Source organism: Balaenoptera acutorostrata, chromosome 10, assembly GCF_949987535.1.
Source record: "Balaenoptera acutorostrata chromosome 10, mBalAcu1.1, whole genome shotgun sequence".
Lineage (NCBI taxonomy): Eukaryota > Metazoa > Chordata > Mammalia > Artiodactyla > Balaenopteridae > Balaenoptera > Balaenoptera acutorostrata.
In genome coordinates, this window is record NC_080073.1 from 92,658,753 (window position 1) to 92,680,342 (window position 21,590).

Consider the following 21,590-nt stretch of genomic DNA (forward strand, 5'->3'; position numbering starts at 1 on the left):
ATCAGGAGAAAACACCCAACTCCAGGTTTCTTCCTGAGTAGTCCAGAGTTTGGAAAACACATCTAGTACTCCAGCTTTTATGGCTGCCACTCAAGGGACTAGCTCCCAAATCACATAGCTCAGAAATCTAATGGGACTTAGCATTTGTGAATCCACCCAAAACCACAGGAAACAAACAGGTGATTTTTAAACACATATGACCACTTCCTGTGGTTATCCCCTGGGGTTCAGTGCAGAGTGAGGCAAAACACCCAGATCCCAGTTTCTTCCTAGAATATGTTTCACTGCATACATTCCCAGCTGCTGCCCAAGGGTCAGGCTTTTAATCAGCCTGTATCTGGGAGCTGACTGAACTCCTCCTGAAGCCTGAAAGGGCTTGTGGGTGCTTCCCCTGCCTTGTCTCCCTGGCTCATTTCAACAGTAAAATATAAAAAGTCTCCAGTTTCTCCTTGGAAGGACCTTGTTCACACGTATAGCACTCCAACATTTATGGCTCCCACCAAAGGCATGTACTCTCAAGTCACTAGTTCTGAGAGCTGATAGGACTTGGCATTCACAAGTTCCCCAAGACTACATTAAATTAAGAGGAAGTTGTGAACAGAAGTGTGAGCACATCCTGCAGCTATCCACACTGACCCAGTGCAGAGATGACAGGCAAAAAATACAAGGCTCCCAGTTTCTCAAGGAAGGGGTTTGACTACCTACTTTTACAACTGCTTTCCAAAGGTTGGGCTTCTAATTAGCCTGCATCTGGAAACTGACAGAGCATATAATTAGTAGTCCTCTAGGAGCCTACATGGGTATATGGGGACTTCCTGTGACTTTTACCCTCTTCTCCCCCAGAAATAAAACCAACTCTCCAGCTTCTCCCTAAAATGACTTTGTCCACACATCTAAACTACTTCCACAAGAGGGACTGGCTCTTATATCATCTCATTCTGGGAGTTAATAGGGCTTAGCATACATGAGACCTACAGAGAACAAAAAGAAAGTTTTATATGGGAACACAAGCACTCTCACAAGCTATTCTCCCTGGCTCAGTACAGAGTGAATAAACAAAAACACCCAGCTCCGTTTCTCCCTGATAGGGCCAAGATTGCACATCTAAAGTCCTGAATTTCCCAGCTGTTGCCTAAGCACAGAGTTTCCAACTAGCCTGCATCTGGGAGCTGACGGGGTAGGCAATTTGTAGTGCTCTGTGAGCCTGAATGAACACGTGGGCATTTATTACACCTGTGGGGCACTGACAGGACTAGGAACACCCTAATTTCCTGAGAGCCACTAAAACAAAGATGACAGCTTTGACAAGCACAAAGGTTTGAGAGGCACCAAGACTCTCAATCAGAGCTGATTGGTAACTTTCATATCCGACATGAGGTCAATCTATAAAGACTGGGAGAGGTGGATGTTTTATCTAATGCTCAGAAACAAACACGGAGAGTCAAGGAAAATGAATAAATGCGGGAATACATTTCAAACAAAATAACAAGATCAATCTCTAGAAATCAACCCTCATGAAATGGAAATAAGTGAATTACCCAAAAGTGAGTTAAAAGTAATAGTCATAAAGATGTTCAGTTAGGTCAAGAGAGCAATGAATGAAAAAGTGAGAATTTCAACAAAGAGATAGAAAATATTAAAGTACCAAACAGAGATCACAGAGCTGAAGAATAATTGAACTGAAAAATTCAATAGAGAGTTTCAACAGCAGAATAGAACAAGTGGAAAAAGGATCAGTGAACTAGAAGACAGGGGAGTAGAATTTATCCAATCAGAATAAAAAGGAAAAACAATGGGCAAAAAAGTGAAGATAACTTAAGGGTCTTCTGAGACACCATAAAGGGGACCAATACACACATTATGAAGGGGAAATAAGAAAGAAGCATAAAGATAATTCAAAGAAATAACAGCTGAAAACATCCCAAACATAGGGAAAGAAATAGACATCCACATCCACAAAGTCTAAATAATACCAAATAAAGATGACTCCAAATAGATCCACACTGAAACACATTATTATGATCAAACTGTCAGAAGTTAAAAACAAAGAGAATTTTGAAAGCAGCAAGAGAATAGTCACTTGTCACACACTAGGGAACCACCGTAAGACTGTCAGCTGATTTTTCAGCAGAAACCTTGAAGGATAGAAGGGAGTGGAATGATATATTCAAAGTACTAAATGAAAAAAACTACCAACTAAAAACACTTAACATGGAAAAGTTATCCTATCCTCAGAATTGAAGGAGAGATAAAGATATTCACAGCCAAACAAAAGCTGAAGGAATTCATCACTACTAACCAGGCTTACAAGAAATGATAAAGGAGGTTTCTTCAAGCTGAAACAAAAGAATGCTAATTAGTAACATAAAAACATGAAAGTATAAAACTCACTGGTAAAGGTAAATATATAGTAAAATTCAAAATACTCTAAAATGTAATAGTGGTAAGTAAATCACTTTCAACTCCAGTATAAATGTTAAAAGACTAAAGTATTAAAAATAACTACAGATACAATAATTTTGTTAATGGATACACAATATAAAAAGATGTAAATTATTATATCAAAACAATAAAATGTGTGTGGCAGGTGAGAGCTTTTAAAGTTAAGTTGTTATGCTTAAAATAGGCTATTATGACTATAAGATGTTATATAAAAGCTTCAAGGTAACTACAAAGAGAAAACTTATAGTAGATATATAAAAGATAGAAAGGAATCAAAGCAGAAAATCATCTAATCACAAAGGAAGACAGGAAGAAAGGAAGAAAAAAACAAAGAATTTTTAAAACACTGACAAAACTATTGACAAAGTGGCAATAGTAAGACTTTATCTATCAATAACCATTTTAAATGTAAATTGAATAAATTCTCCAATCAAAAGTTGTAGAGTGGCTGAATGAATAAGAAAATGAGACCCACCTACGATATGTTGCCTAAGAAACTCCCTTCAGCTTTAAGGACACATATAGACTAAAAAATGGAAAAAGATATTCCATGCAAATGAAAAGCAAAATAATGCAGGAGTAGCTATACTTAGACAAAGTAGATTTAAGCCAAACACTGTAACAAAAGACATGGATAGTCATTATATAATGATAAAGGGGTCAATTCATCAAAAAGATGTAACAACTGTAAATATTTATGCACCTAACATCGATACATCTAAATATATAAAGCAAATATTAACAGACCTAATGAGATAAATAGACAGCAATACAATAATAATAACTGGGGAACTTCAGTGCCTCACTTTCAACAGTGGTTAGGTTATCCAGATAGAAAATAAATAAGGAAACATTAGACTTGAACTATCCTTTGGACCCAATGGACCTACCAGACATTTACAGAACATTCCCTCCAAAGCAGCAGAATACACATTCTTCTCAAATGCATAAGGAACATTATCTATAGATCATATGTTAGGCCACAGAACAATCCTTGAAATTTAAGAAGACTGAAATCATATCAAGCATCTTTTCCAACCACAATGGTATGAAATTAGAAATCAGTAATAGGAGGAAAACTGGAAATTTTACAACTATGTGTAAATTAAACATGCATGAACAGCCGAAGAGTCAAAAAAGAAATCATGAGATAAATCAAAAAGTATCTTGAGACAAATGAAAACAGAAACACAACATAAACTTCCAAAATACTGAACAAGAGGGAACACTTCCAAACATATTTTATGAGGCCAGCATTATCCAGACACCAAAGCCAGACAAGGACACTAGAAAAAAAAAAAAGTACAGGCCAACATCCCTCATAAACAGAGATGTAAAAATCCTCAATGAAATATTAGCAAATTAAATTCAACAGCATATTAAAAGGATTATGCACCATGAGCAAGTGGGATTTATCCCTGGGAAGCCAGGATGGTTCACTATATGCAAATAAAGAAATGTGATACATCATATTAACAGAATGAATGATTTAAAAAATGATCATTTCAATATATGTAGAAAAAGCATTTGAAAATTACAATTTCCTTTCATTATTAAAAACTCTTACCAAATCAGATAAAAAAGGAATGTACCTTGACATAATAAAGGCTACATATGACAAGCCCACAGCTAAAATACTACTCAATAGTGAAAAGCTGACAGCTTTTCCTCTAAGATCAGGAACAAAATAATGATACCCACTCTCCACCACTTCTATTCAACATAGTACTAGAAGTTCTAGCCAGAGCAATTAGGCAAGAAAAATAAAGAAAAGGCATCCAAATCACTGGAAAGGAGTAAAATTGCTTTCGTTTGTAGATGAAATGATTTTATATATACAATACCCTAAAGACTGCCAAAAACCATTAGAATTGATAAATTTTGCAGAATACAAAATCAATATACAAAATTTAGTTGTAACAACCCAAGTTAAAAATGAGAACAGTAATTGAATAGATATTTCTCCAAAGACATACAAATAGCAAACAGCTATATGAAAAGATGCTTAACATCATTAATCATCAGGGAAAGGCAAATCAAAACCACGATGAGATATCACCTCACACCTGTTAGGATAGCTGTTATCAAAAAGTCAAAAGATTGGCAAGGAAATACTAAGCTAGACGGATAGAAGAGTTGGGAAGAATGGAATCAATGATAGGGAAAGGGCATGAGGAAACTCTCTTGAAGGATAGAAATGTCCAAGACTTTGATCTGAGTCATAGTTACATGGGTGCATACCTATGTAAAACTTTGTAGAGCAGTGCACTCCAGATCTGTATATTTTACTGACTGTACAGCATACCTCAATTTATTTAAAAAAAGAATACAAGGGGTCTGCTAACATTGAATCTAAGCCTTTCAGGCTCAGTAAAGTTTCACAGAAACATAAAAAAAGACATTTCCGATATATATTGATTTTCTTGTTTCGGTTCTGTTTTTCACCCAGAATACCTGATTCTCAACTTTTCACAATTAGATAAATTTTTGAACTTATTAAGTCAGCAGTCCTTGCTATCCCAGAACTTTCTTTAAAATTTTAAAAAATTAGCCCATCTCCATTCTATTCCTTCAATCTTAACCACTACTTGTAATAATACTTAGATTTATAGGTTTTTCAAAGGAATATATAACGCATTATTTATAATCTTTCATAAGCCAATCAGCACAAACTTCCCATCACTATTCACCCTGCTCTTAAAGATATCATTACTCTAACTTCTGACTCCATAATTAGTTTTGCCTGATATTAAACTTCATGTAAATGGAACCACAGAGTACTATTTGGTACCTGGCTTCTTTCATTCAACTTAAGGGTTTTGAGAAATAGTAGTTTGACATGTCCAGGCAGACAGACTTAACTGTACAAAACTAAAAACAAAGGGAACTCAGAATCTGGAATGAGTTCTGCCCACTGTTATACAGAAGGTCCTGGAGCTTGAGATCCAGCTGCCAATGATGGAGACAAGTTTCTGTCGCTAAACTAATTTGACATTACTAACATTTCATTCTAGTTTCAGGTCCCAGGTAAAATGTAAAATCCTTTAAAACTCTGAAAGAAACACAAAAACACTTTTAAGTTCTTTTATAGAAAGGAAAAATAAATAAAAACATAAAAGCCAGGGATTTTCAGATATGTTTATGTTTCATCAGTTAAAATACTGCACAGTGCATTGGTGATGCCTAATTTTAAGGCACGAATACGTACTTATCTTTCATATTTTTTTCAGATGAGTGCTTTACCATTAAAGTTTGGCCGAAGTAAAATTATTTCATTGTTCCTGTTATATTGTGGTATTTTATGAGTTTTCTCCTTTGACCACAGAATAAACTTCTAAAATTCATAATTTTAAAAGAACATTCTGTGGTTAAAAATCCTGCCCATGTGCATTTATAATGTAATTGGTTTTCCCTTCAAAAACCACAACATACTTTCAAAGTTTACCAAATATTTTGGATATTCCCACAATCATCAGTATATTATAGGTTTTTTCCCAATGTCACATTATTCAGCGTTCCAGCCCATTGCATAATCAGTAAGTAGGTTTTAGATATGAAAATGATAACTTTGATAGAATTTCAAAAATGAACATACCACAAGGGCCAACTGAGAGAGTTCCCAAACCTAATCCATTTTACAATTTCCTCTCTATCTCCTTTCCGAATGTGACAATTTTAGGCTATAGGGACTAAGCTTAGCATTGTCTAACCACTGCTTCTACTGTTGTCAAGTGAGTGACAATAACGTACAATGTGAATGTCACTCACAGAGGGTATGAATTATTCTGCAAGATTCAGGAAACACCAGTGATCCAAGTAAAGGAGGGAAAACGCTTCTTTCTTGGTGAGAAGATATGTGTGTCCACTTCTATTTAGATTATACAAAATCTCACAGAATCTCTAAGACTAAAAAATTATTTTTTTGACTCATCTGGATATAGAACAAGAAAGAAAGCCAGTAGAGTTTTCCTTATTATTAATGCACAGGGTACCACTAGAGTCAACTTTGAATTCCCACTTTAATTACTCTTGGTCTAGAGATTGTTTTGTTCTTTAGTTTTACTGAAATACCCTCAGGAGGATTAAACTTTGCTTCCACGAAGTCCAATTATCATAAAACTTCAACAAGCCAACTTATGAATATTTAGTCTTCTCCTCATATTCAAAAACATCTAAATAAAGATGATAATATAAAGAAATGGTCCCTAACAGGCATGATTATCAACTCTAAAGAAATGTCAGTGTCTATGGATTTGAGACATGCAATGTATTTAATATTTAAAAAACTCTTTAACAAGGTATGAACTTTCCTCTTCAATTAATTATTGATCCAGGCACTTATCTCCTTTCCATTTAAAACTTTTAAACAAAGTGTCTGAAGCACTTGGGTGCTAGAGGAGAACACAGTCATTGACTTGAGTTGTTTGGAAGTGTGATCAGAAAGGAGTTTTAACAATGAGGAAAAAACCCTGTACAACAATCTTCCATTATTCCTACATTTGATATTGCTGGAGCCATCAAGCAAACACTAAATAACAACAAGCAAATTCTGTTGAAATGTTTAGCTAAATGGAACCAAAACAGTCACAGTTGACAATTTCATAAATACATTAACTAGAAGTGTCTCCAAATAGCATGTGATTTTGAATTATTAACATAAAACACTGCATTATAAATGACTGCAAATTGCATTCCTAGTGTTCTCCATGCTTAATTTATTATGCCGTAGGAAAATTTGCAAATTACTTCATTGTTTTACACTCAATGGCTAGTTTTATGTGTATATTATTACTTTAAGATAAAATTAAATTAGTGTACATATGTGATATGTGACATGTTATAGGAGACACTCAAATTTGGGTCAAAAAATGGCCAATCTCCCTTTCTTATTATGAGGATACTGCAGTCACAGTACTTTGTTGCTAAGATTCCACTTAAAGCCTGGCTACCCTTCTCTGTCTCCGTGCTCTCTCTCCTTTCTTCTCTAGGGTAGCAGTCCATCTATATTGGTACAAAATTTTTACTAAACTGAGCAAAGCATGCCTTTTTGTCAGTGAGCACTTCTTGGTATCATACTCATAAACATATAGAGATTAAACTCTCTGAGTATGAAAGAGCCAGGAATCTGGCCAAACTTAACCTCGATGGATATTGTCATTCACACTACGAGAACACATTCTTTATTTGAAAGCAATGATCTATGTAAGAACTTTCAAATACTATAATTCTTATGATTTTGTCTTTTATTTCACATTTATACTGCTATTTTATCTACATACTTTATAAAGAAGTGATTTTTCACTTATTCTTTCTTTTTTTTTTTTTTTAGCTGTAGAAACCCTTTATTAAATAAAACTTAAAAGCCATTAATCCCAGTCTGAATAGAATAAGCCTTATCCAGGTATTTAAGAGGCTAACATAGTATGAATTTTAAAATTACACACAAAAATGATTTATCTTAAAGGTAGGCATCTAAGGAGGGGAACCTCTCTAGGTTCTCCCTTCTAAGACAGATCCTGTCCCTCCTCTAGGGATACCAAGATATTGATTTGCCCACATTTTCTATGAAGAGTGATCACTGTGGTTAAAAAGTCATGCACCACACTGTGGCCCTCTATTCATCTTCATCTTCCATCTATGTTGCCAGAACCAAAAACTGAACTACTCTCCTCTCTTTATTTTCAATACTTATTGTAACTGGTCGTATTATTCTGCTTTTAGTTAGGGGAAGAGAAGAGGCCCTTAGGCCCTGTCTAGCATGGGCCATATGCTCAAGCTCAATTCACTTGTGTTCTGTGGTAGAGACTTACATAGAGATTCATAAAGTATGAATTGCCATCTTCTTAATTTCTCCTCCTTTCTCAGCAGAGCTTCTGTAAAGAGTTTTCTACATTCATTATCCTTATTTTCCCATATAGTGTTCTCTCTTCAATCCACTACACTCTAATTTCAACCTTACCACTCAACGGAAATTGCTCTTACCAAAGTGACCAATAAACTCCTGATTGCTAAATCTAATAAATTTGTTGTTGGCTTTAAATTTTTCACTTACAGAATTCCTCTGTAAATTCCACAGCTGGCTGTTCCTGATTAATTAAGATTCTCTACTTCCATGACTTCTATAATAAACACTGCCTTCCAAATTTTTTATCTTTCTGGCCAGTTTTACCCATGTTCCTTTGTGGCCTCATCTTTCTCTACTTGTGCCTTAAATGTCAGCATTTATCCAAGTTCTCTCATCACATACTCTCCTCAGTTCTTTTTATCCTACCCAGTTGAGAGCATCCTCCATCTAATAGACTTACCTCACATATCAGTACCTTCACCCTGATTCTGATTTAAACTCCAGATCTGTATATTCAACTGCCTACTACAAATCCAAGTTTGAAAGAATCTACATGCCTTGGAGCAACAAAAATGGCGGAGTAGAAGGACGTGCTCTCACTCCCTCTTGTGAGAACACCAGAATCACAACTAGCTGCTGGACAATCATCGACAGGAAGACATTGGAACTCACGAAAAAAGATACCACACATCCAAAGACAAAGGAAAAGCCACAATGAGACAGTAGGAGGGGCGCAATCACAGTAAAATCAAATCCCATAACTTCTGGGTGGGTGACTCACAGACTGGAAAACACTTATACCACAGAAGTCCACCCACTGGAATGAAGGTTGTGAGCCCCACGTCAGGCTTCCCAACCTGGAGGTCTGGCAATGGGAGGAAGAATTCCTAGAGAATCAGACTTTGAAGGCTACTGGGATTTGATTGCAGGACTTTGACAGAACTGGGGGAAAAAGAGACTCCACTCTTGGAGGGCACACACAAAGTAGTGTGCGCAAAGTAGTGTGCGCATCAGGACCCAGGGGAAGGAGCAGTGACCCCAGGAGAGACTGAACCAGACCTACCTGCTAGTGTTGGAGGGTCTCCTGCAGAGGCAGGGGTGGCTGTGGCTCACCGTGGGGACAACGACACTGGCAGCAGAAGTTCTGTGAAGTACTCCTTGGCATGAGCCCTCCCAGAGTGTGTCATCAGCCTCACCAAAGAGCCCAGGTAGGCTCCAGTGTTGGGTCGCCTCAGGCGAAACAACCAACAAGGAGGGAACCCAGCCCCACCCATCAGCAGTAAAGCAGAGTAAAGTTTTACTGAGCTCTGCCCACCAGAGCAACAGTCAGCTCTACCCACCACCAGTCTCTCCCATCAGGAAACCTGCACAAGCCTCTTAGATAGCCTCATCCACCAGAGGGCAGACAGCAGAAGCAAGAAGAATTACAATCCTGCAGCCTGTGGAACAAAAACCACATTCACAGAAAGATAGACAAGATGAAAAGGCAGAGGGCCATGTACCAAATGAAGGAACAAGATAAAACCCAGGAAAAACAACTAAATGAAGTGGAGATAGGCAACCTTCCAGACAAAGAATTCAGAATAATGATAGTGAAGATGATCCAGGACCTCGGAAAAAGAATGGAGGCAAAGATCGAGAAGATGCAAGAAATGTTTAACAAAGACCTAGAAAAATTAAGGAACAAACAAACAAAGATGAACAATACAATAACTGAAATGAAAACTACACTAGAAGGAATCAATAGCAGAATAACTGAGGCAGAAGAACGGATAAGTGACCTGGAAGACAGAATGGTGGAATTCCCTCCTGCGGAACAGAATAAAGAAAAAGGAATGAAAAGAAATGAAGACAGCCTAAGAGACCTCTGGAACAACATTAAATGCAACAACATTTGCATTATAGGGGTCCCAGAAGGAGAAGAGAGAGAGAAAGGACCCGAGAAAATATTTGAAGAGATTATAGTCGACAACTGCCTTAACATGGGAAAGGAAATAGCCACCCAAGTCCAGGAAGCGCAGAGAGTCCCATAGAGGATAAAACCAAGGAGAAACATGCCGAGACACATAGTAATCAAATTGGCAAAAATTAAAGACAAAGAAAAATTATTGAAAGCAGCAAGGGAAAAACGATAAATAACATACAAGGGAACTCCCATTAGGTTAACAGCTGATTTCTCAGCAGAAACTCTACAAGCCAGAAGGGACTGGCATGATATACTTAAAGTGATGAAAGGGAAGAAACTACAACCAAGATTACTCTACCCAGCAAGGATCCCATTCAGATTCGATGGGGAAATCAAAAGCTTTACAGACACGCAAAAGCTAAGAGAATTCGGCACCACCAAACCAGCTCTACAACAAATGCTAAAGGAACTTCTCTAAGTGGGAAACACAAGACAAGAAAAGGACCTACAAAAACAAACCCAAAACAATTAAGAAAATGGTCATAGGAAAATGCATATCGATAATTACCTTAAACATAAATGGGTTAAACACTCCAAGCAAAAGACACAGGATTGATGAATGGATACAAAAACAAGACCCATCTATATGCTGTCTAAAAGAGACGCACTTCAGACCTAGGGACACATACAGACTGAAAGTGAGGGGATGGAAAAAGATATTCCATGCAAATGGAAATCAAAAGAAAGCTGGAGTAGCAATACTCATATCAGGTAAAATAGACTTTAAAATAAAGAATGTTACAAGAGGAAAGGAAGGACACTACATAACAATCAAGGGATCAATCCAAGAAGAAGATATAACAATTATAAATATATATGCACCCAACATAGGAGCACCTCAATACATAAGGCAACTGCTAACAGCTCTCAAAGAGGAAATTGACAGTAACACAATAATAGTGGGGGACTTTAACACCTCACTTACACCAATGGACAGATCATCCAAAATGAAAATAAATAAGGAAACAGAAGCTTTAAATGACACAATAGACCAGATAGATTTAATTGATATTTATAGGACATTCCATCCAAAAACAGCACATTACACTTTCTTCTCAAGTGTGCACGAAACATTCTACAGGATAGATGACATCTTGGGTCACAAATCAAGCCTCAGTAAATTTACGAAAATTGAAATCATATCAAGCATCTTTTCTGACCACAACACTATAAGACTAGAAATCAATTACAGGGAATAAAACATAAAAAACACAAACACGTGGAGGCTAAACAATACGTTAATAAATAACCAAGAGATCACTGAAAAAATCAAAGAGGAAATCAAAAAATACGTAGAGACAAATGACAATGGAAACACGATGATCCAAAATGTATGGGATGCAGCAAAAGCAGTTTTAAGAGGGAAGGTTATAGCTATACAAGCCTACCTCAAGAAACAAGAAAAATCTCAAATAAACAATCTAACCTTACACCTAAAGGAACTAGAGAAAGAAGAACAAACAAAACCCAAAGTTAGCAGAAGGAAAGAAATCATCAAGATCAGAGCAGAAATAAATGAAATAGAAACAAGGAAAACAATAGCAAAGATCAATAAAACTATAAGCTGGTTCATTGAGAAGATAAACAAAATTCGTAAACCATTAGCCAGACTCATCAAGAAAAAGAGGGAGAGGACTCAAATCAATAAAATTAGAAATGCAAAAGGAGAAGTTACAACAGACATTGCAGAAATACAAAGCATCCTAAGAGACTACTACAAGCAACTCTATGCCAATAAAATGGACAACCTGGAAGAAATGGACAAATTCTTAGAAAGGTATAACCTTCCAAGACTGAACCAGGAAGAAATAGAAAATGTGAACAGACCAATCACAAGTAATGAAATTGAAACTGGGATTAAAACTCTTCCAACAAACAGAAGTCCAGGATCAGATGGCTTCCCAGGTGAATTCTATCAAACATTTAGAGACGAGCTAACACCCATCCTTCTCAAACTCTTCCAAAAAATTGCAGAGGAAGGAACACTCCCAAACTCATTCTATGAGGCCACCATCACCCTGATACCAAAACCAGACAAAGATACCAGAAAAAAAGAAAATTACAGACCAATACCACTGATGAATATAGATGCAAAAATCCTCAACAAAATACTAGCAAACAGACTCCAACAACACATTGAAAGGATCATACACCATGATCAAGTGGGATTTATTCCCGGGATGCAAGGATTCTTCAATGTATGCAAATCAATCAATGTGATACACCATATTAACAAATTGAAGAATAAAAATAGATGCAGAAAAAGCTTTTGGCAAAATTCAAAATGATTTATGATAAAAACACTCCAGAAAGTGGGCATAGAGGGAACCTACCTCAACTTAATAAAGGCCATATACGACAACCCCACAGCAAACATCATTCTCAATGGTGAAAAACTGAAAGCATTTCCTCTAAGATCAGGAACAAGACAAGGATGTCCACCCTCACCACTATTATTCAACATAGTTTTGGAAGTCCTAGCCACGGCAATCAGAGAAGAAAAAGAAATAAAAGGAATACAAATTAGAAAAGAAGAAGTAAAACTGTCACTGTTTGCAGATGACATGATACTATACATAGAGAATCCTAAAAATGCCACCAGAAAACTACTAGAGCTAATCAATGAATTTGGTAAAGTTGCAGGATACAAAATTAATGCACAGGAATCTCTTGCATTCCTATACACTAATGATGAAAAATCTGAAAGAGAAATTCAGAAAACCCTCTCATTTACCATTGCAACAAAAAGAATAAAATACCTAGGAATAAACCTACCTAGGGAGACAAAAGACCTGTATGCAGAAAACTATAAGACACTGATGAAAGAAATTAAAGATGATACCAACAGATGGAGAGATATACCATGTTTTGGATTGGAAGAATTAATATTGTAGAAATGACTATACTACCTAAAGCAATCTACAGATTCAATGCAATCCCTATCAAATTACCAATGGCATTTTTTTACGGAACTAGAACAAAAAATCTTAAATTTGTATGGAGACACATAAGACCCCAAATAGCCAAAGCAGTCTTGAGGGAAAAAAAACAGAGCTGGAGGAATCAGACTCCCTGACTTCAGACTATACTACAAAGCTACAGTAATCAAGACAATATGGTACTGGCACAAAAACTGAAACATAGGTCAATGGAACAAGATAGAAAGGCCAGAGATAAACCCACGCACCTACGGTCAACTAATCTATGACAAAGGAGGCAAGGATATACAATGGAGAAAAGACAGTCTCTACCATAAGTGATGCTGGGAAAACTGGACAGCTACATGTAAAAGAATGAAAATACAACACTCTCTAACACCATACACAAAAATAAACTCAAAATGGATTAGAGACCTAAATTAAGACTGGACACTATAAAACTCTTAGAGGAAAACATAGGAAGACACTTTGACATAAATCACAGCAAGATCTTTTTTGATCCACCTCCTAGAGTAATGGAAATAAAAACAAAAATCAACAAATGGGACCTAATGAAACTTAGAAGCTTTTGCACAGCGAAGGAAACCATAAACAAGACAAAAAGACAACCCTCAGAATGGGAGAAAATATTTGCAAATGAATCAACGGACAAAGGATTAATCTCCAAAATGTATAAACAGCTCATGCAGCTCAATATTAAAAAAACAAACAACCCAATCTAAAAATGGGCAGAAGACCTAAATAGACATGTCTCCAAAGAAGACATACAGATGGCCAAGAAGCACATGAAAAGATGCTGAACATCACTAATTACTAGAGAAATGCAAATCAAAACTACAAGGAGGTATCACCTCACACCAGTTAGAGTGGGCATCATCAGAAAATCTGCAAACAACAAATGCTGGAGAGGGTGGGGAGAAAAGGGAATCCTCTTGCACCATTGGTGGGAATGTAAATTGATACAGCCACTATGGAGAATAGTATGGAGGTTCCTCAAAAAACTAAAAATAGAATTACCATATGACCCAGCAATCCCACTACTGGGCATATACCCAGAGAAAACCATAATTCAAAAAGAGTCAGGTACCAAAATGTTCATTGCAGCTCTATTTACAATAGCCAGGACATGGAAGCAACCTAAATGGCCACTGACAAACAAATGGATAAAGAAGTTGTGGTACATATATACAATGGACTATTACTCAGCCATAAAAAGGAACGAAATTGGGTCATTTGTTGAGACGTGGATGGATCTAGAGACTGTCATACAGAGTGAAGTAAGTCAGAAAGAGAAAAATAAATATCGTATATTAATGCATGTATGTGGAACCTAGAAAAATGGTACAGATAAACTGGTTTACAGGGCAGAAGTTGAAACACAGATGTAGAGAACAAACATATGGACACCAAGGGGGGAAAGCCGTGGGGGGGTGGGGATGGTGTTTTGATGAATTGGGTGATTGGGATTGACATGTATACACTGATGTGTATAAAATTGATGACTAATAAGAACCTGCTGTATAAAAAAATAAATAAAATTTAAAAATTAAAAAAAAAAGAATCTACATGCCTTAAAAACAACAATTCTAGAAGTAAACACATTCTCTTTTTTACCACAAATTTCTTCATGATCTAAGGTTCTATTTCTCCAGGAATAATATGGCTATGAACCAACTCATCCACCTCTTGAAATAATTTCCACTCATTCTTTTTAATTTTCTTTAGTGTACCACTAATCTGTCTCCTCTCAATCTCCACTGCCAACAGTTTGGTTCAGATGTCCATCATTCTCAAACATCTGTCACCTAAATTACTATAACAGCCTTTTATCTGTTCTATCTCTAGTCTTACAAAATAAAACCCAATCTCTTGCTTATTCCAGAGATACAGATTTATAAAATGCAAACTGATCATGCCACTCCCCTCATTTTACAATCCATTAGTGGTTTCCTATTTCTTAAAAGATTCCTTGCTAGGACCTACAAAGCCCTCCTTAATGGTCTTCCCTTGTTAAGTTCTCCAGTTTCATCATTTTTGGTGACCTCAGAATATACCTAAGTGTTCTACTTGTGATTACCCTAATATAATATATTCCTTCCCAATTCTATGGTTTTATGCATATCTCTCTTTCTGCCTGGATCTTCTCCCTTTTTTCTATCTTCTTTACCTATATAAACTAGACTCATCCTTCAAGAATCTGCTCCGATGACAATTAACATACTGTCATATTACTGCTGTATCATTGTCTCTTTTCCCAATAGCCTGAAAAATCCTCCATATTCAGAGATTGTCCCATTTATCCATGTGCATTTAGTGATTTCCCTTGTCTGTCACATATAAGTGTTCCAAAATGACATGAAAAATATGTTGAAAATTCAAAAGGCTGAGAACCCATTGTCTACTTGTATGATCAGAGAAGTAATGATGGCAAAATAAGATCTGAACAGTAGATAAGAGGAAATAATGGGAAAGTAGAATTTCATGGGCAGAAACAAACTGTGCAAATATACTAGACAGGGAATAGTGACATGTCCATTCAAACTAAAAGAGCTTGGTTAAGGAAGGAGAGAAGTCTTGAAAATGAAATTGTTAGCTGGAATGCCAAACCAAGAATTTTAGAATACATTCTGTAAGCGATACAGAGGAACTATAGTTTTGTGAGCAAGGAGATGGCATGCTCAAAGCAAAGGTAGCCCAGCCTAACAGAGCATCTGAACTTCCTGGAGTTTGGTTTTTGTTTTTGTTTTAAATAGCAAATGCCTGAGATACAAACTGTTATGTATAAAATAAATAACCAACAAGAATATATTGTATAGCACAGGAAAATACAGGCATTATTTTGTAACAACTTTAAATAAAGTATAATTTTAAAATTGAATCACTATATTGTACACTTGAAACTAATATAACATTGTAAATCAGCTATACTTAAATTTAAAAGAACCACAATAGGAGAACATTCAAAGGCATTCCACCCTTGTTTCCACCCTCCTGAACCAAAAGAGTAAATTCTATAATTGGTAGGAGCACTTCTGAGCATGTGAAGGTCAGTGTCTCTGGTGGTTGCAACTTTCATGTTTGGCTGGTCTAGTTGGATAGAGACATTCCCTTCTGTACCAGGTGGAAGGCATACCTATGTCCAAGTCTGGAGGCCTATCATTATTAAGGCCCAGTTTCTATAGGATCTCAAACTGGCTGTGTCAATATTTCCCCTGTTTATAAATTTAGGTGGGTTTCAACTCCAGGCTTTTAGAAAAGTAATAAAAATCCAATGTTGCCATAATCTATCTTATCTCATCCAGCTTTTCCAGGAACAAAGCTGATATTTCTTCCCCAATATGATACCTGTCTACTTTTCAATTGATTCCCATATGTGGAGAAAAAGGTTACAAGGGGGAAGACATGTGAATAGAACCTCAAGGAGAGATTCAGGGAGAGAGATTGAGGAGGAAATATGGGAGTGAAAACAGGAAGATTAATTAGAAATCTATATATCTGAAATTCTCAAATGTCCTATCTGACTGATCTATCTCCTCCACACCAATAAACAAGCTTTATGAACATATAAGGAGCACATATTTAACTTTTTATTGTGTTATTCTTAAACAAATGTGGGCAATGAAAGAACATCAACTTTTTTTTTTCAGCCATGCCATGTGTCTTGTGGGATCCTAGTTCCCAGATCAGGGATCGAATCCGGGCCCCCTGTAGTGAAAGTGAACAGTTCTAACCATTGGACCACCAGGGAATTCCCAGAAAATGTTTTATACTATTTAATCTCTCATTGGTATCTTCAGAGGCATTTGAACACATATTTTATCCACAAAGCTAGGACAGAGTGCTATGGGGAAAAAAGGAATTCTCAGAGAACAAGAAAAATATCTTAGGAATTAATAATAGCAATGTTAATTTTTAAATTTCAGTATTTACCTGAAAGAATAAAAAGATATTTTTTACACCAAAACCTGTGTGCATAATCACTTAAAATAGGAAAATATCCAAATGTCCTACAATTAGCAAATTCATTCTTAATCAAAATAAATCTAAACTGTGCTATATCTACACAATGGAATACTACTCATCAACGCAAAGTAACAAATTATTGATACATACAACAAAATGGATTAAATTTAAATGTATGATGCTAAGTTAAATAAACCATACATAAAAGGCTTCATACTATATTATTCCATTTTTATAACATTCTCAAAAGGGCAAAACTGAAGAGACAGAAAAAAGATCAGTAGTTGCCAGGAGCTGAGGGTAGGAAAAAGAGATGACTATGATGGGCAACAGGGAATTTTTTCTGATCTACAACTTGATTGTAATGATGGTTACACTACTGTGTATGTCTGCCAACACTCATAGAACTGTACACAAAAAAAGAGTGAATTTCACCATATTAAAAAAATAAAGAATTAAAAGAAGACACACTTAAACAAGTCATTATGAACCTGGAGATGAAAGGAACTGGAAAGAGCATTACCCCAATGTTATGACAAGAAAATAGCTAAACAAATTGAAAATTAACAACTTTTACTGAAGCCGTCATAAAATAAAGTTTAGGGTAAGTAACAAAACCTGAAATCCAAGGAAAGACAAACCCTGCAGGGAGAAACAGGACCCAAGTATTTGCTAGCCTAGGGGAGATACTACTGGATACCATATAAGCTAGTAGGAAGATTCAGCTAAAAATTTTAATGAAGTTCTAAAGACCACTGGTGTGCTAGTGTGAGTCCCCGACTGCCACAGACATAGTGGCTTTTATCCTCTTGAAGGTTTTTCTTCCACAAATATCACCAAGTACTTACAAGAAAGAATGGGGAGAATCCTGAGAAAGCTTCCCTCATAGTACCATCTGGGGAAGGAGGATAGTATGCACAGTTGAAGTCCACTAGAACCATCCTCCCTATCTCCCATATTGAATAAAAGCCTTAACCTGCATAAAGGAGAGCACCAGAATTATTACCTTAGGGCAAGGATGACACCCACTGAAGCTATGGGAGGGATAAAGAAAGGGGAAAATAATGTACCCTACCCCTAGGGAAGAGGAAAATATATGTGGTAGGTGCAGCATTACATCTAGAAGAGAGGCAGAAGTACTCATGAAGGCCACCCCCAATGCCCAGGCTCACAGTGTCTGCCTAAGACTGAGATTCCATCAGAACATTACAGAACTCATCCTCCACTATTCCCATCAATGCATTAACAAGCTTTGAGTAAAAATAACTGTGGAATACATCTGGTAGAGCAGCATTAAAAAAAAAATCTCTCCAGGGAATACAGCAAAGAGAAGACACAAAGCCAAGAGAAGAATAGACATTAAATAAACCTTCTAGCAAACTAGCCTACAGGCTAAACACAGGTATCACTAAGTAACTTGAAATCTGTTGTTCACTGAGGGTAACTCTAACAACGAACTTCAAGCCCAGCTCACCTCCTTACTAGATCAACACAAACATCCAAACTGAAGGCCTAGTAGAAGTAAAGGCATGCCCGTATTCATACTCATCACTAAGAATAAAAAACATTTAACTCAATACAACATACCAAGTCACAAAGCACACAAAAAATGCAAGAAAAACAATCATCAGAATCAGACACAGGAATGACACAGATGTTGAAAAGGAAAAGGAAAATACATGTAAATTAATATGTAAATGGTCTAATGAAAAAAGGCAGACAACACGCAAGATCAATTGTAATTTCACTAGACAGATGAAAACTATAAGAAAAAATCAAATATAAATTCCAGAAATCAAAAACACCGAAACAGTGACAAATATCTTCAAAAAGTTCATTAGTAGAGGCAATACAAACAGGAAAGAACCCATGAACTTGAAGCAATGTAAAGAGAAACACAAAGAGATAAAACAAAAACAATACAAAAACCAGAAAAGGGTATCCAAGAGCTGTGGGGCAATATCAAATGGTCTAGCAAATGCATAACTGGAATCCCAGAAGATGAGTGAGAGAACAACTGAAGAAATATTCTGAGAAAAAATGACTGAGAATATTCCAAATTTAATGACAGCTACCAAACTACAGATCAATCTCAGAGAAAAATAAGCTGAATAAATACCCCAAAATAAAACACACTTGAATATATCACATTGAAAATGCTAAAAACAAAAGAAAAAGAGAAAATCTTGAAGGACAGCCAGAGAGAAAAAGACATATTTTCTATAGAGGAATAAGGATAAGAATTACAGCAGATTTCTCATCTTAAACTGGATAAACATAAACTGAGGGAAATAATGCCCTATATGAGAAATAGTAAAGGAAGTTCCTCGAGAGGAAAAAATATAATATAGATCAGAAACTTTGGTCTACACAAATAAATGAAGAACTTTGGAAACAGGACAGGTTATTATGAAATCTGAGAACACCAAAGAAGAGATCCTAAAAGATTCCAGGGAGACAGAGATAACAGGGTGCATAAAAGTTCAGAATCATAGATCATCACATCTTATCATCAGCAAAGGTGGATGCTGGAAGACAGTACAGTGAGTCTCACAAAGAGGAAAATTTATTTTCAACCTAGAATTCTATATATCTGGCCACTCGGTTAAATTACAATAAAGACACTTTCATTCTTTCTTGGTAAATTTCTTTGAATATCTTTCTACAAATTTTGTGAGGAAAAAACAAGGCAGAAAATGATGGGATGCAGTAAACAAGGTGTACAACCAAAAGAGTACTCAATGAAGTTCCAGGTGATACCCATTTTGATCTTAAAGAGCATCCAATCCAGTCAGGAGCAGAAAGAGAGATTTCTAGATTTGAAAGAAATTGAAGGAAAGGATAAAATAATTAAGAGTTTGGAAGAGTTTGAGACAAATTATTTGGGTGAATTGTATAACAAAAAGGAGAATCATTTTTCTAATTTGAGACTAGGAAAATTCTTATTTAAACAGCACTGAGCCCACAGCAAAGAAAATACAATCCTACCACACTATTTGGAATAGAGGAACAAAATGATCTGACTTATCATTTTTAAAAGGATTACTTTAGCTGCTGTGTCAATAATAGACTGGTAAAGAATGAAAGACCAATACAGTCTGGGAAACTGTTGGCAATGGGGACACATGGTCAGCTTATGGATAAGACTTGCTTGTTGATTGACTGTGAAGTGTGAGAGAGATAAGTCAGTGACAGCTTCAACACTTTGACCACAAAAATGATGTTCTCATTACTGAAAAGAAGGAGAAGCAGGTTTGGGCAAAGAATAATATTTCATTTTGAACATGTAAATGTGAGATGGTTATTAAACATCCAAATACAGTCACTGAATGGTCAGCTAGATATTAGATATCTAAATGGATATATTAGTTGGATATATGAGTTAACATTCAGGGGAGAGTTCAGGTTGAATATGTAAACCTGGATTTCAGTAGCATATAGATGCAATTTAAAACCATGAACTGAATGAGATCACCTGAGAAATTTTTATAGCTGAAGAGTAGAATAAATACTAGGATTGAGCCCCAGAACACTCCACATTAGAGAGATCAGCTAGATAAACAGAAGCAGCCAGTGAGGGAAGAGAAGGACCAAGTATCCTGGAAAACAAATTTTAAAAAACGCTTCAAAGAAGGAACAATCAACTATGTCAAAAACTGAATACTGGTGAAGTAAGAGGACTAACAAGAGACCATCCTATTTAGCAAATAGAAGTCAATGGTGATCACAAGAGCTGTTTTGTTTTGTTTTTGTATCGTAGGAATGAAAGACTGGAGTAAGCTCAAGAGAAAATGGGAGAGAAAAAAAGTAGAAAAGCAGGATAGGGGGCTTCCCTGGTGGCGCAGTGGTTGAGAGTCTGCCTGCCAATGCAGGGGATACGGGTTCGAGCCCTGGTCTGGGAAGATCCCACATTCCGCGGAGCAACTAAGCCCGTGAGCCACAATTACTGAGCCTGCGCATCTGGAGCCTGTGCTCCGCAACAAGAGAGGCCGCGATAGTGAGAGGCCTGCGCACCGCGATGAAGAGTGGCCCCCACTTGCCACAACTAGAGAAAGCCCTCACACAGAAACGAAGACCCAACACAGCCATTTAAAAAAAAAAAAAAAAGCAGGATATACAACTCTTTCTTTGTTTTTTTTGGTAACAATTTTATTGCGACATCATTTAAATACCATACAATTCACCACTTAAAAGTGTTCAATTCAATGGTTTTTATTATATCCTTATATACAACTATTTCCAGAAGTTTTGTCCTTAGATAAATGGAAAATTCACTTGAAAGATAAGAAAGAGATGTAAGAAATTACAGAATGTGTGTACACTAATGAAATGATTCAGAAGAAAAGACATACGGTGCAGGAGATAGAGGAGACAATTAATTGTTGGAGTGATGTCCTAAAGTAGTAATAGGCATATTGTAAGGACACAAGTGGAG